General features: G+C 41.6%; 1 protein-coding gene across 3 annotated transcripts in view; it reads right to left on the bottom strand.

Annotated features, from left to right (window-relative positions):
- The window catches only part of CA10 (carbonic anhydrase 10 (inactive)), a 338569-nt gene that overhangs the window by 289347 nt on the left and 33814 nt on the right, over positions 1–15408 (bottom strand). The window lies entirely within an intron of this gene.

Raw genomic sequence — 15408 nt, 5'->3', positions numbered from 1 at the left:
CTCCGCAGCACAGCTGAAGTAAGCCCTGGTGCCAGAGACCTGTTTTGACAGATCCTACAGGGACTTGCAATGGAATGGAAAAAACCAGACTCATGAAGCCTTCATTTCAGAGTGAAGGAGAAAAAAATAAAAGAAGAGTGAGAGTGTTCCAAAACCCTTCCCTCCTAACGCAACATGCCAATTAGCATGAAGCAAAAGGTCTTATTTGATAAGCGAGGAATCTGTTCTTTATTTTTGAAACTTAATCACACCCAAAACTGGATTAGTAATGCAACTGTGCCGTAAACACAGCATTGTAAAATAAAGATGAACAGGCATATGGACACTCCAAGCTGGGAATCCTATCTGTGATACTTACACCTGATGCACATCCAGTATGTGGTCTCTATGCTACCTATAGTCATGCCCATCTGACATGATGGCCTTGCGCCGCTCAGAAATAGATTTGACTTTATAGTTTAGGGATTACTGCCAAGGAATGAGGCTTTTTACATCTGTAGCATACATGATGCTGCAAATAGCATAATTCCCTCAGTGTGCCTCATTTAATCCACTCGAAAGAAAAATGGAAATGTATGACCCCCCCATACTTTATCACAACTCCTACACTGCTGTGTCACATAAATGAGACCCCTGGGTTTGTTTATTTATTTAGGTATTTCTAGGTTTCCATTGCCATGGTAATTAAGACACTTCATTTCATACACTGCTTAAATGCACATGATCATGTCTCGCCCGAGTGGCTGGCCCTTATAAATGATAAAGGACTGCTACTTACTTAAAATTAAACGAGTCACTCCTTTAAAGCTCAGATTTTGCCACTGATGGTCCCAGATTCCATCCCCCACTTGCATTCAATGTTTTGCACTATTTAATTTATTGAAAGACTCTATACAATTACACAAATTTTTATATATCTACACACACACACACACACACACACTCATGCACCGCACATACATCCTGCATACATACACAATATGTGGAAACATCCAAAACTGCACAGTTCAAAGGAATCAATCCACACATTCAAATTATGGGTACATGAAATTAACATACAAGTCCAAGATGGGTTTAAGAATAAAGGAAGGAGATGAAAGAAGATGAGACTGTCTGGAATGACAAAGCTTGGCACAATTCTGGCCACTAGTTTATATTTCTGCCATATCTATATTTCCAGGAATTCCTCCATCCACCCTAATTGTTAATTATTAGTCAGTCTTACTTTGGTCAAAACATCAATCAACTCTCCAACCCCTCAAAAAAAAAAAAAAAGCCATCTTAACAGCAGGGAATATGGATGTGACCACCAACGTAGCAATAATGTCTTCACCCAAAATATTCCTTGTGCAATCCATTTCTCGTACTTACATAATAAATGCTCCGTTTTATTAAGTTATATAGAAGTACTAAAATTATGGACCAAGTTACTCCCCTTTCCCAACATTAGTTCATTACACTGAGTTCTTCAAGCCATATAGACCCTATCATTCGACAACTCCATAGCATGTGCCCAATTTAAGAATTAGATGAGGTCATGTTTGAGTTGTCTGCTTGAAGCCCAGTGCATTTGATGTAGCATATTGAGCTAGCTGAAGCCATGTCATAAGGTGTTTGTAGAATTCCTCCTCAGTGCTCACTGATGAAAGCCATATTTAAATTTATTTCCCAACTAAATTTCAGATTACTGTAATTAATGGTGGTGTCGGTTTTATCCGTTGTAGGATTGTATCACACACTTCTGAGAATAGCTGCTGCTTTGTGGCATTACCTACACTATAAACATGATGGAGGAGAAAAAGTTTAGAAGGAGATGATGTATTTGTGAGGAAAATTAAGAATCCACAAGTTTTCATTTCTGATGAGTCATCAGATTAGATCTGTGAGCAATTTCAAAATACCTAAATCAGTATATTGTACAGAACCTTTAGACTTCCCCCCCATCCTAGGAAGCATCACTGAATCTGTGGGTCCACCATAAAAGCTACCGGCAATTAGGAGAGACCGTCTGCCCCTAGGAACAGATAACACACAGAAGTATTTTCCCAAGAGCGCTGCTAGCATCCTTACTGTCGTCTGTAAATGCCATTTGCAGACGCAATCCAAAGTGCTACATTCCTGTTTCCCTTTAAGGGTGACAGAATGTTGCAATGATCTCCATTTGCCACAAAGCTCCCTCTCTTTCTCAGTGTTGACATAGTGGTCTCTGAATGTAAGTACCTGTGTTGGTATACTGCCATTACATCAGACCTCTTTCAACATAGCAGTGTAGAAGAAGTAGGCTATTTATACAGAAGAGATAGGACATACCTGTGGCTTTTATTCATCAGACTACTGCAGATGCATCTCATTTTGGAGTAAAAAGATATGTTGCATGGGCAACCCCACACCAGTTACTTCTCCACCCATACATTCCCTAAGGAACAGTCCAAAGCAGAGGGGAAGGAGGGTAGGTAGTGGAGCACCCGTAAGGGGACGCATCTCAAAGAGCCGCAGCTACCACACAAAGCGAAAAGTAACCTCCTCTTCTTCTTCTTCTTCAAGTAGTGTCCCTGTGGTATTCCCTTTAGGTGACTTCCAAGCAGTACCCAAGCAGGAGGGAGCTTCAGAATAGAGTCCAGAACTGAATACTACAGAACCAAGTGCTCCATCAGGTCTGACAGCATGAATCAGGGCAGAACGTTTCAAAAACGTGGTGAAACCCACGTAGCAGCCCTATATATTTCAGACGCTGGTACATTCTTCAGTAACGCCACAGATGTAGCCTGTGATCTGGTTGAATGTACTATCACCCTTGGGGGCAGGGGGAGAATGAATGTCTGCAGCATTATAACAACTGATAATACATCCAGATATTCATCTTGATAGTTTCTGAGTAGAAATGAAGGAAATGAAGAGCCTAGACGACTTCTTAAATGGCTTGGCCCTATCTAAGTAAAAGGCCAACAACATTCTAACACACACAGTATGTAAACAGGATTCCTGTAGAGAACTATGTGGTTTTAGAAAAAACACTGATAGATGATGGGACTGATTGAGGTGGAACTCCAGAAGAACCTTAGGTAAGAATTTACGGTGTGGATGTAAAGAGCCATTTTCTTTAAAGAACACCATAAAATGGGGGGGAATCTGCCTTCAAGGCTTCAATCTCCCTGACCCTATGGGCCAATGTCGTAGCTACTAAAAAGGCTGTCTTCATAGATAAACCAATGGGAACCTGTTCCCGGTTTCATCTGAGTGGAGATCTCATAAGGTAACTGAGTATCAGGTTGAGGTCCCAGGTCAGAGATGGGTTTCCGAACTGTGGATAGAGATTCCCCAAACCTTTAAAAAACCTAGATGATACCAGGTGATCAAATATGGAGAATCCTTCTACCGGAATATAAAAGGCTGCTACTGCAGCCAAACGGACTTTACTTGAACTAACTGATAACCCTGATTTCTTTAGGTCCAACAGATAATCCAGAATGACTGAAAGTGGCACTGACTCAAGCACGAGGCAGTGACCACCACCACGAAAGGAAGAATCTCTTCCATTTTTGCAGGTAAGTAGTGCGGGTTGATCCCTTACTATTCAGTAACACCTTTTGTACTTCTGTGGAGCAGGAAGATTCTAACCCTGTGAACCAAAGAGGAACCATGCCCTGAGGTGGAGAACTACTAGGTTGGGATGAAGCACATGACCTGCATTCTGTGTCAGAAGATGAGGAATGGTGGGGTGTTTGGACGATGGTTAGACAGAGAGGTGAAGTAGATAAGAGTACCAAGTTTGTCTCACCCAAGTCAGAACTATAAGGAAAAGATCGGACAGGCCAGAGCCAGAGTTATCACCCTTAGCAGCAGCAGTGTTAGAGGAGACTCACAGAACAGACTCTTCTACCTCCTTTCTCCAGTGAAGGAATTATAGCTGCCAGAGTTAGCATCCTGAACTTTTGAGATTTTACAAACTTGCTTACAAGTCTTAGATCCAAGATCAAACTCCAACCTCCATCTTCCTTTGAGACAAGGAAATACTTTGAGTAAAATCCCTTGCCCTTGTGAGGAGGAGCAACTGGCTCTAAAGCTTTTAACTAAATGAGAGTTCACTTCTTAATAAAAGCATATGAGAGATCCCTGAAGAGGGATAGGGGAAGGGAGTGGAAGGGAGGGACTGACATAAAATGGATGCCATAGCCCGATGTCGTCATCTCCATGACCCACTTGTCTGTAGCACTCCATCTCTGAGAATGTTGGAAATAGGCAAGGTGGCTTTCCAAGGAGAATAGGAGAGCTAATGAAAACAGCTGTAAATCCAGAGATGTGGCAGAATTCAAACCCTGGACCAACCCATCACAACTGTTACTTTGAAGGTGGCTGGGTGATCATGGAGGATGGTTGGACAACCTTCTTTCTCTGAAATCTATGTCTCTTTCTGGGAAGGTTCAGTGGATCTATGGAATCCAGAAAACTGAGCAGGATGAAATCTCTGGGCAGTCTGTGACGTACTAAACCTTTTCTCATTTGTAGGTGTACATATGCCCCGAGACCATAAAGTAGCCCTAGAGTCCTTTAGAGTGTGCAAAGATTCATCCCATGGTTTCCGAGAACAGTAAACGACTGTTCAAGGGAAGGTCCTCCATGGCATGCTGTACTTCTCTCCGAAATCCCAAAAGATGTTGCCATGATGCCCTGCATGTAACCACTGCCGGGCAGATGAACCAGTCAGTAGTGTCTGCTGCATTTAAGGATGCTTGAAGAGCAGTTCTGGCCATCAGTTGGCCCCATGATTTGATGAAATGGAATTGCTCCCTATGCTCTTGTGGTAGATGTTCAACCAAAGCTGTGAACCTGTTATAATTTGTAAAATTAGATTTTCCCATGACCACCTGATATGGCCATAATCATACTTTATCTTACACAGGGGCTGTGAGGCTAGTCTTTGGAGCCTTATTCTTATTTACACTCATGTCCCTTTACACCACCCAGGCAGAATGCAAGCGGTCTTTAAAATGAGTGTCAATTACACCTGCGCCTGATTTCAGGTTGCTTTACACTGCCAGTGTGTGTTAAATGGGCCTTAGTGTAAATGAAAATCATGCCCATTAATGCTAATAAAGAGTTGGAGATCCTCAGAGGGAAAGTTCTATAGAATTGTACAGCACTGCCTTCTTATTACTAGAAATTGCACACATATACTTTTTTTGGTCTGGTCGGTCACAACTGGTAATAAGCACTTTACTCATGTTTAAAAGATACGGTATGTGCCACATCACGTAAATTCTGTGTTAGTACTATTAACAACAAATAAAGCCAAAATTCTTAAATCAAGCTTTTAGCTGGAGAAAGCTGAAAATGCTTTGGACTCAATTCTCCGAGTACTGAAGCATACCACTGAAGTAAAGGACGGATTGCATGGCGGGGTGCACTATTTTATGTCACTGCACCCAATTTAACAAGGAATCTTGCATACCATTAGTAAGTCCATCTATAAAACATCAAACATTGCCATAAAGCCACTTTCCTTTTAACGAGGTTCACAAATACATGTGACGGCACAGAAAACAGCAGTTCTCTCCACTCCAAATAATAGTATTTGGGTAACATGGTGATGATATAAAAGTGTTTTTGTAAAGGTCACTTGCAGATATTTTTTAAATTTTAGCCAAGTACTTTAACCAGCTTCAACCTAGGCTTCAGAGCCTGAGCTTCAGCCCAAGCCTGAACGTCTATACAGCCATTTTTAGCGCCATAGCATGAGTCATGTGAGCCTGACTCGGTAGATTCAGGCTCTGAGATTCACTTCCACAGGTTTCTGCGGGACACATAGCTGTACCCCTCCTATCTGTGGTAGCAGTACCTGAATACATCGCTACAATAGCCCACCCTGTGTTGTGTAAGGAGGGGTAATGCCTAACGAATGAGCATTTATTCAATCCTGCCTAGAGTTAATGTCTGAAAAGCTTTGTAACATGATGCTATAAAAGGAAGCCAGGCATGTTTTGGTATCAACTTCGCAACAGGCCTGACCTTACAGGGTGCTGAGCGCCCTCAATTCTCATTCATTTCAATGAGGCCTGGGAGCACTCAGCACTTCAAAGAAATGGCCTCAATATCCTTGAGCCTTCATAGTTCAATAAATTATTAATGCTAATTAATAGGACTTCCTTTACAAGGAAACCATTTTGAATTCCTGCCTGAGAGGGCACATGAGCTATTGACATCTTGTCAGAGTTCCGCTCTGCTTTAGTTCTTTCCTTGACAGAGAATATCTTTTTCAGCGGGAAAATTATCAACAGCCTATTGCAGCCTTCCATACAAGCAGAAGCGTCCCTCATCTTTTTCAATCTCGTCAACCACAGTGAATGCAGATGGTTTCTTCAGCTGTCCTATAATCTTGTACATAGAATCCATGCATCCATCGCTACTTGGGTAAATTTTGGGGAAAAAAAAACACGTTTTAGGATTAATATCAATACTATGGCATCAAAATTAGGCACCCAATCCTATGAAGAGCTGAGTGCCTCACAAAAGGTACCAAGTGCCCTCAAAACCCACAGAAGGTCAATAGCACGTCCACCCATGTGGACCAGCTTAGCTCATAAGTAGAGCCCCGCACGGATATAAAATTTGTATCCACATCTGATCCACAATCTGCAGATGTGGTCCGTGGATGCAGATATCCGCAGATTTGCAAGGCTCTAGATATAAAATTTGGGTCCGCATCCATTCATGGTCCACAAATATACTCTTTGGATATAAAGCAGATATCCGCAGATTTGCAGGGCTTTACTCATAAGCAAGCATTCTTAAGAACTACTTATGTGCTGACTCTACAGAAAAGACCTACCTAGCACTGTAAAAATAATATTTAGGTAATGTTACTAGAAACACTTTTAAATAGTAATAGTAGCAGCATACCTGATACACGAACTACTGACAACTTTAAAGAGCAGAGGGCAATTATTGTCTATGTTTTACTAACTGTGACTAATGCAAAAAGATGTGCTGTCTCAGAATAGGAAAAGTCATCTACTATATGCCAACAAAACCATATAACAACAAAAATCCCATCAAAGGTAAGAGCAGAGATGGGAAAAGTACTTTGATCATACTGAATTAGTTAGATAGGCCTTGATTTTTAGTCATAATACAGCTGACACTCATGGCACCAATCCAAATCATCTCACAGTCCAACAGACTGCCTAAATCCTCCAGCACTTAAACCTTATGTCCTGGCTTTTTTTAAGAACAAAAAATCAAAAAAATGTTATTCTGACCAAGTAATACCAGCCTTGCTAACTTCATAAAGGAACCTAATTTCAGCAAAGAAGCCAAGATATGGAATTAGTTCAGGTGCTGGTGTAGAGACAGAAAATTAGAATCATCAAAATTTGTGAAGAGAATGTCATCAACATAGCTGCAGTAGCTCTTTGTCCTCCCTTATTGTAGTTTTAGTGTTAATCACTCCCTTGTTGAAAGGGCTGCTGGACGTGACTTCAATACACTGGAAAAACTAGTGTAATCGGACTGTCTGTGGAGTGAAGTACTACTCTGTGTGAGTAAGGGTATCAACCATATGGTCCTTTCAAAGAGCCTATCCAGGAAACCAGCACCACTGTTACTAGAAACACCTTCAATACTAAGGATAGAGCTCAAGTGGGCCAAAATAACATTTCTAATGTTGTGATGACCTTTCAAAAGCCAAGATGTTGGTCCTGGATTCTCACTAAGACTGAGGGACCTTTATACCATTCTGGTAGTGTGAACGGGCCTTAAAGTGGAAATAAATTATAGTTACTCAATTTAAGGCCCCCTTTACATTGCCTGTGTGGTATAAAGGGCCCTCAACGTAAATGAGAATGAGGCCCATTGGGTTTTAGCACTACAGGATTTAAGTGCGATAAATGGACCATGGAACTATGTGGTTGGTGGCCTGGCTAACAATTCTTCTAGGACTCAAACTGAAGGCCCATGTGGCCAATTTGGTGCTATCAAAATCACACTCGTTTCCTTTGCTCCAAACATTTCAAGAATTGAGGAGAACAGAGGTATATTATTGAGGGTGGGGAAGAAGAGTGAACAGAGTACATTGTGCTCGGACTATCTCCGATTTGCAAACGGTCCCCATGGAGATCACAGCCAGCTGAGGCAGGTTAGAACAACCCTCCAGAGTAAATGACTCCCAGACAGCCCTGAGCAGAAGCGGAAACCAGCAAAGATTCTGGCCCTGGGTCTCCAAAATGAGTTAGGGTTGCAAAGCAGTAACAATGTACTTACAAGTCACATCACTAAGTCCAAGTAGTAGGAAGCAAATAGTTAAGGACACCATAAAACTTACACAGACCACATGAAAAATATGAATACATTCTGCTTCATTAGCAGTTTACACACACTTTTCATCAATGTAATTTATCTGTAAGCGGGGATAAAAAGAGCAGGGCAGTGGAGAATCAAGGCAAATATTCCCATCAAGGGCTTGATTCTGTTCCCATTCAAGTTGATAGAAAAACTCCCACTGACTTGAATAATGCAAGATCGAGTCCCAAGTACTAAACAATGCATTTCACCACTATATAAATGACTGTAAATCATAGTGGAGCTGGGGGGAGAAATATGGAGGGGATGATGGCCCATCTCTCTTCAGAAAAGGCAGATCTAAAGCTAATGAGGAAGGATGACACTCAGGAAAGGAGACAGCTGGGGAAGACAGGAGCAGCAGAAAGAGGGGAAATAGTTCTGTCTAGATCAGCCACCATTTGCCTGCCTGTCAGATGAAAAAACATGAAACATCTGATCTGAGATAGAATTTCTTTTGCCTCCAGGTCAGTCACATTAGCAGCTGTAGGATGGATTGTCAGTTCAGGAGATGCTGATGTAAAAGATGCTCTTCTAAATGAGTCTAAGCCAGCCAAACTGTTCTTCGTTCTAAATAGAAAGGAAGGTCTAGTGGATAGGGAGCTAAATTGCAACTCAAGAGACTTGGATTCAAATTTCCTAGTCAGCCACAGCCTTCCTGTATTAAATTAAAGTGACTCGCCCAGTTTATGCTGTTCCTCAATTCCCCATCTGTAAAATGGGGATAATATTTATCTGTCTCACAGGTGTATTGAGGATAAAATTCATTAATTATTAGTGTGTAGATACTGTGATGATGAGGGCCATATAGATACCATAAAAGAGAAATTAATGCTGTTCTGTTTTGTTTTTTAAAGGGGGAGCACTCCCTAAAAGTTCTCCTGATCTGGGAGAGCTCTTGATTTATCTCATTTGTCTCAAAAAGACGGGGAGTAGCAGTCCTCTGCTTTCATGGTTCCTGTGCAGTTGGCGAAGGGATAAAACACTCCCCCCTCCTTCCCGCAGTTCTGTTGAATATCCCTCAGAGATTATTTCAATCATCCATCTGTCCATAGTTGCGTTTATCCACTGGGCTTGAACAATGGATACCCTTCCCCCTATCTGGACCAGTTCCTGAGATGGCAATGTTATTCTGGTGCTCTGCAGCTATTCTGCTATTTGAGGGGCATTTTCCATGCACCCCAAAATTTAAAAAAAATCATCCCCTACTGATGGGTCAACAGCATCCTTGGCTAAAACTGACACAGTTCTGACTACCTTGGGAGATTGAATAGAGAGCAGCTTATTCTTCTGAACCTTATTCTATTTCTTGGCTTGCCTGTTTCCCTGCAGCATTTGCAAAGGTGTGCCCATTCTCCTCTCATACAGCCCCTTCTGCAGCCATTATTCAAGGCAATGACAGGCTCCTTTTCAATCTCTCTCTCTCCTTTTTTTTTTTTAAAAAACAAGCTGGAGAGTATTTACCATTTGCTGCATTGGCTCTGACGGTTCCAATTTGCTGTTCTAGGATCTTAATCGCATTCTTAATAATTGGTCCAAAATTTCCCAGTGGAAAAAGCCTAACCTGGATATTCTTCCCCGATTGTTCAGAGCTCTCTCTTTGAGGTCAATTCTTTACGTTGCCTTTTTTTTTTTAAAAAAAGAATATTTTATTATTTTGTGCTGCTTAGATTTTTTTTTTTTTTTGAGTGGGCTCCAGGGAGCTAGATGAAGCAATATGCCTCTGCAAAGATTTTCCCTCCTTTTATGTATGTGGTCCCAGTGCTCCATTTATATCAAAATCCACTGAAGTTTTGGGACAGCTAGATCGCTCTCACATCGGAGGCTGCAGCTGTTGTGGGGAGATGAAGGGAAGAAAAGAACTGCCGTCAGTGAGGGTAAAACTGACTCTGGAACGGAAACTGCAATTGCAGAATTTAAATGTGTATTATATATTATTTCCATGTTCCAGATTTGCTCTTAACTGCTAGGTAATACCTATCGCAAAGACCTATGGTACTTTTCAATCCCCTTTGAAAACTGGACATGGATTATAAATAGAACAGGGCATATTGCACTTGTTATTGAAGGTGACAGCTTGCTGTGCTTCACCTCCAGCTTTTATTCGTGCTTGCTTCTATGCCATGGCAGAAGCCTTGTTACAATGTTCCATTACAGGGAGCCTGGCCTTAGACATCGCTGCTCCCCGGATGTCTCATTTTGCAGTATTTATGCTTACCTGCCTCTACATCTCCCTGTCTGCAAATAAAGTATTCCTCCCCTTTGCTATAGGGATGGCAGCAGAGCATGTCAAGTAAAACATCCTCTTGAATTTATGCCTGTTTTCTTCGCTCTTTCAGCCATTTTTGATGCTGCCAATCAAGAAGCCAAGCATACTGGAGCAGACACTGAGGGAAATTTGAAAAGCTGTTAAAGCACTTCCCCCCCAAAGCCAAATAAATGATAGTACTTACAACCGATAGACTGTACTTACACACTGAAGCCACAGACAGTGACTTCAAGCGGAAATTATCTCCACAGAACATCAGGAGCTCTGAAAGCCCCCGCCTATTGCACACTCCATGGGAGAAGAACTTTGACTGCCAAGGAACGGACGGGTTCTTTCCATAGGCTTAGTCCGTGACGGACAGATCTTAAGACTGTCGTAGTACCAGCTGTTGTGTGCACTGCTGAATGTGACCCCAATACAGAAAACGCTGTCCAGCCAAAATAATACTTATTGCCTATGTATTTAGATTTATACAAATGCTAACAAACAGCACCTCTGTCCATGCACTCTAAAGCCCTCTCAACTTGGCCATTCAACAAAATTACTACCCAAACACAAATGAAATGTAGCAAAACTATGCTATATAAACTACTGCCAGTAAAACAGACAACTCACATGCTTAAATCCCCTTCATGTAATTCCCAACCCCGCCCGCCCCCTTTTCAAATGCCTGAGGTTAAAAAAAAGGATCCTCAAATCTGGGCCAACTCAGAGCAGCTTTGTTCTCTCCTTCTCAACCACGGTCATCACTACATTCAGCATCCTTGCCACTGGGTTCTTTCAAAGAACTATTGGGAAGATCACTGGCAGCATCAGTCCTTGGCCACTGTGTAGGAATTCCTAAATGCTAGGACAGGCACACCCCACACGCACTAGTGCGCAAACAAATGCCCTGTTGAACTGTCCATTTGTACTGGGATTTGCTGATGGCAACAAGGATAGACAATGAAGCCTATAGAAACAGGAAACTGCTATTCCATGAACATGATGGTTGTATGGGATGTACAGATGATTTTCACAACAGTGGTGTCAAGAACCGTAACAAGATCCTTATGTCCTACAACTGCCCCTCTTCCCTACCCCTTCAGCATTTACCTGACTCACAGCCAAAGCCTATAGTCTCTACTTCATGTGCTCAGAGAGGGTCTCAGAGCAGAGACTGTGAAAAGCGGTTTTAATATCTTCCCCCCACCACGCCTCCATCTTTTTCTCTAAGCAGGCTACAGGTGTCACAGGGGAGGATTAATACAGATTTTTCAATGACCTTGGGGAGTGAAGGGAAGCACTCATATCTAAAAGGGGAGGTCAGCTGGGATGCAGAGCACAGCACATCACAGTGAACTTGTGAAAGTCACAGTGTATGGCACTCTGAGCGGGAAACATCCAGAATGTTTGGACACCCAATACCGGGAATGGAATTTCCAAAAGCACCACCAACATTTGGTTTGGAAATTCTGTTGTCCAAGTGCCTAAAACCAAGTTCCCAAATCCTCTGCAGACCACCCAGATGGGGGCCCTTTGAAAATTCCCTTGAGCACAAATCACTCACAGACACAAAGAGTCAGCGGCAGGGACAAGAACAGAACCTTGGTGTCCATCCAGTCTTTTGCTCTATCCACTGGAGTGCACTGAATTTTATACATAGCACCACACCCACTCATTCATTTACAAAACCTCAGACTCACTGGAAATAACTTCCTGAACCTCAAACACATGAGGGAAATAACAGGCTTATTTAAAAAAGTATTGGAAATGATGAGACTAATCTTTAACAGTGTGTGACTAAAGGAAAAATAACTTGGAATCTTTTATTTTTGAAGCTAAGATGCCACACCAACCAGTAGAAATTGATTAAATATTACACATTTCTGTTCTCACCTTCATGCAAATTCATATATCTTGCTCATGAAGAGCTATACTATCCCATTAGAGAAGCATCAAAAATGTTCATGAACAAATAAGAATCTACCGTATATACTTGTTCATTAACCCATTCATTTATAAGCCAGTCCCCCAAGATGGATAGGTAAAAACAGCAAAAACTGTATGACCCTTTCATAAGCCGACCCTATATTTCAGGGGTTGGCAAACTTTGGCTCCTGGCCCATTAGGGTAAGCCGCTAGCGGGCGGGCCTGGACGTTTTGTTTACCTGGAGCGTTCACAGACATGGAGCCCCTCAACTCCCAGTGGCCACGGTTTGCCGTTCCCAGCCCATGGGAGCTGGGAGAAGTGGAGCCACTTCCCACAGCTCTCATTGGCTGGGAACAGCAAACTGCGGCCATAGGGAGCTGAGGGGCTCCATGCCTGTAGATGCTACAGGTAAACAAAACAACACCGTATTAGATCTTCAATTAAATGATTCCATAGAGTTTAAAAACACCACATTTTGTTGTAGACCCGTTTATAAGCCGACCCCAACTCTTTGATGTGTCACTTTTTTACCAAAAATATTCGACTTATGAAAGAGTATATATGGTAAGTTCATAATATCTGGCTGGGTGGCTATATAATTATACAGTGAACAGAGGCCACTCATTCTGTAAATTTGATTTTGAGCCTTGCTACACAGGTATTATGGGTCAAAACTGGTTACACGGGAAACATCTCAAAGTGGAGGCACTGTTCATCTCTCAACTTCATGGTAAGCAGAGGCTCACTGCAATTGCAACTGGTACATTGCAATGCATTGAAACAAATAAGGGATTTCATTTCTGCTGCACTGTAAATGGACTTACACTATATGATGATGCCTATTTATTTTACATTTAGTCAAACTGATCTTCATCTACCCATGCTTGCCTGGAATATGCATAAATTTCATAAAACCTTATGCTGATGGTATGAGATGTGTTTTTTTTTTAAAAAATGTTTCTCTTTATATGATGAATACAAACTCTAGATCACACTCTATTCCCCCTGAAAATCTGAATAGGTTCCTGAAAAAAATAAATGTTAGCAACATGATTATTTGTAATGTAGTAGCACCTAAGAGCCCCAGTCATAGGCCAGAACCCCACTGCACTAGATGCTAGACAAACCAAACAGATGGTCCCTGCCTCAAAGAGTTTACAATAATCATTGTTACTTTTAGAGACACTGTATCAAATTTTTTCATTCCATCCATTTTACGTGCCCTAGTAACCTCTCAGAAATCAACACTTTCCTACGCAAACGTGTCTATTTCTATTTCCATGTCACAACTTGAATTATTTTCAAATTAACATGACTTTGTTTACTTATTTGTATACTGACAACATCAATAAGGAGCTTGATCCTACAACCCTTAACCATGCAAGCAGTCCAACTGATGTTAGTGAGACTTCTTGTATGAGCAAGGATTAATAGGAATTTACACGACTACATGAAAGGCATGCAGAATTCAATGAGGACTGTACAGTCTCCTTATGCATAAAGATTTATGATCCAAATCCCCTTTAAGTCAATGGAAATCATTCCATTGACCTCAATGGGCTTTGGATCAGACCGTAGAACACAAACTACTGTGTTTGTCCAGGTCCTACATGTAATATGTATTATTTTCTCAACAAGCATATGGACCAAGGGGATCCAGTGGATATAGTGTACTTAGATTTTCAGAAAGCCTTTGACCAGGTCTCTCACCAAAGGCTCTTATGCAAAGTAAGCTGCCATGGGTTAAGAGGGAAGGTGATCTCATGGAATCGTAACTGGTTAACAGATAGGAAACAAAGGGTAGGAATAAAGAGAAAGTTCTCGGAATGGAGAGAGGTAAATAGTAGTGTCCCCTAGGGATCTGTTCTGGGACCAGCCCTATTCAACATATTCATAAATGATCTGGAAAAAGGAGTAAACAGTGAGGTGGCAAAATTTGCAGATGTTACAAAATTACTAAAGATAGTTAAGACCCAGGCAGACTGTGAAGAGCGACAAAAGGATCTCTCAAAACTGGGTGACTGGGCAACAAAATGGCAGATGACATTTAATGTTGATAAATGCAAAGTAACGTACATTGGAAAACATAATCCCAACTATACATATAAAATGATGGGGTCTAAATTAGCTGTTAGCACTCAAGAAAGATCTTGGAGTCATTGTTGATAGTTCTCTGAAAACATCCACTCAATGTGCAGCGGCAGTCAAAAAAGCAAACAGAATGCTGGGAATAATTAAGAAAGGGATAGATAATAGGACAGAAAATATCATGTTGCCTCTATATAAATCCATGGTACGTCCACATCTTGAATACTGTGTGCAGATGTGGTCATCCCATCTCAAAAAAGATATATTGTAATTGGAAAAGGTTCAGAAAAGGGCAACAAAAATTATTAGGGGTATGGAACAGCTTCTATATGAGGAGAGATAAGACTGGGACTTTTCAGCTTGGAACAGAGACGGCCAAGGGGAGATATGATTGAGGTCTATAAAATCATGACTGGTGTGGAGAAAGTAAATAAGGAAGTGTTATTTACTCCCCCTCATAACACAAGAACTAGAGGTCACCAAATGAAATTAACAGGCAGCAGGTTTAAAACAAATAAAAAAGTATTTCTTCACAAAATGTAGGGTCAACCTGTGGAACTCCTTGCCAGAGGATGTTGTGAAGGCCAAGACCATAACAAGTTTCAAAAAAGAACTAGGTAAATTCATGGAGGATAGATCCATCAATAGCTATTAGCCAGGATGGGCAGGAGTGGCGTCCCTAGCCTCTGTTTGCCAGAAGCTGGGAATGAGTGACGGGGGACGGATCACCTGTTTACCTGTTCTGTTCATTCTCTCTGGGGCACCTGGCACTGGCCACTGTCAGAAGACAAGATACTGGGCTAAA

Source organism: Lepidochelys kempii, chromosome 14 (genome assembly GCF_965140285.1).
Source record: "Lepidochelys kempii isolate rLepKem1 chromosome 14, rLepKem1.hap1, whole genome shotgun sequence".
Classification (NCBI taxonomy): Eukaryota; Metazoa; Chordata; order Testudines; family Cheloniidae; genus Lepidochelys; species Lepidochelys kempii.
Note: the sequence above shows the minus strand (reverse complement) of the source record. Positions and strands in the feature narration are given on the sequence as shown.